This window comes from Chrysochloris asiatica, unplaced genomic scaffold (genome assembly GCF_000296735.1).
Source record: "Chrysochloris asiatica unplaced genomic scaffold, ChrAsi1.0 scaffold00019, whole genome shotgun sequence".
Classification (NCBI taxonomy): Eukaryota; Metazoa; Chordata; class Mammalia; order Afrosoricida; family Chrysochloridae; genus Chrysochloris; species Chrysochloris asiatica.
In genome coordinates this window covers 18,599,415-18,601,248 of record NW_006408537.1, presented here as the reverse complement: position 1 = coordinate 18,601,248, position 1,834 = coordinate 18,599,415, and positions in this window count along the sequence as shown.

The window sequence follows — 1,834 nt, the reverse complement described above, 5'->3', positions numbered from 1 at the left end:
ATTTGTTGTTGATTTAGAGCCTCAGAAAGCTATATCAATGGCTAATGGGGAGAGTGGTGACTCTGTAGAGTAAGCACTGGACACTGAACCACAGTTGCTTTATGGGTGAATGGTGAAGCTTTCAGGTCTCACAAAAATTTACAGCCTTGGAAACCTTATGCAGGGTGACTATGAGTCAGAAACCACTCCGCGGCAATTAACAAGAAATGATTTCTGGGGTTTTTTGGTGTTCGCATTTGAAGTTGTTAATCTTTTCCTTACCCTGCTTTGCTGAAATGGGAGAAACTGATCAATCTTCATGTCATTCTCCCACAGCCAATTGATAGTGACTTTGGGGCAGAGGCAAAGGCATATTCATCTTTTACCCTATGCATTTAATATAGTGTGGCTCTGTGGGCTAATGCATCAGACTGCAAAGTTGTTTGAACTGCAAGGTGGATGGTTCAAGCTCACCACCTGCTCCTTGGAAACCCTATACAGGGTCACTATGGGTCAGAATCGACATGAAAGCACTTAATAAAAACAAATGTATAACAGGCCCTCAGAAGAAGAGACAATGAATGTCACTGAATAAATGTAGAATTGGAAACAAATCTCAGAAATTATTTTGTTAAAATAGAATAGGGTATGCAGAAAAAGAACCTAGAGAAATTAGGTATACTCGTGAATATCAAGTTTGCACATGCTTATTTTTCCATTCATTGGTATGGAATGCAAAGTAACTCAGTGTATAATATGACACAACAAATTTTAATAAATTTCCTTTGATACATCATGTAAGGTCCTAATTTTGCCATTTCTGATTTACTCACAGCATTAAATTTGAATGTGAGTGCACATATTGCCCTTATTTAAATTAAATTTTATGCACATCTCAGAGGGTAATCATTCCAACTTTTAAGTATTATTATACTATTGGGGTCTTCATAGTTAATAAATGCTAGTTCTTATTCACTATCACACCAACATATGCAATTCAATTACATTAAATTTTCACAGTTTGCTACATCAAATTCACCACATGATTAAACTTTGTGAATGTGATATGGTCTTTGTTATGATCTATATATTTTTAAAGAAATTGTCATAATTTCTTACAATTATTCAAATATTCCTAAATGGTAGTCAGATGGCATCAAATGTTTAATGTAAGAACTAAATTTCTACATATAAATCTAGATTTCTGGGTATCATCATCTAACTGTACAAGTTAAAAAAAAAATCATGAAGAGTTATTTGTCATACCAAATCTACTATATTCAATTTGTTTACTAGCCCTTTTTAATTTTTTTCTTTTCACAAACACTTCTTATTTATCTTATCTCCTCTCATCTGCAATGTAGCTAACTCATTTTAGACATAAATACTTCAGACATAAATACTTCATATGCTATGGCTTATAGTATGGTCTGCTAAATAACAATAGCTATTGTTTGACAAAATATATTCTTCTTAACTGGGTATAGACAAAATCATATTTAAGGAAAGTTAAACAAATTTCTCTATGATAGGAATTCTGAGTACTTTAATATTATGTGCAATTTGAATCATTGGAGTTGATATGCAGTGTAATCAATTGACCAAAGAATAAATTCTTATATAGAAATTCAACTGTGGGTCTGGAGAAGAATAAATTTTTAATAGATAGTTGGGGAAGTGTTGCCCTAAACAAAGCAATCCTGAGAATCAAACTAAATTGGACATAACTGAATGAGAGAAATGGAGAATTCAAGAGTAAATTTGAATGTAAAACTGGGGAGAAAAACGTTTATAGGTTGAATATTGCAGGGAGAGACATGTGTTAGGTTGATAGATGAGGTAGACAGTATAGTCA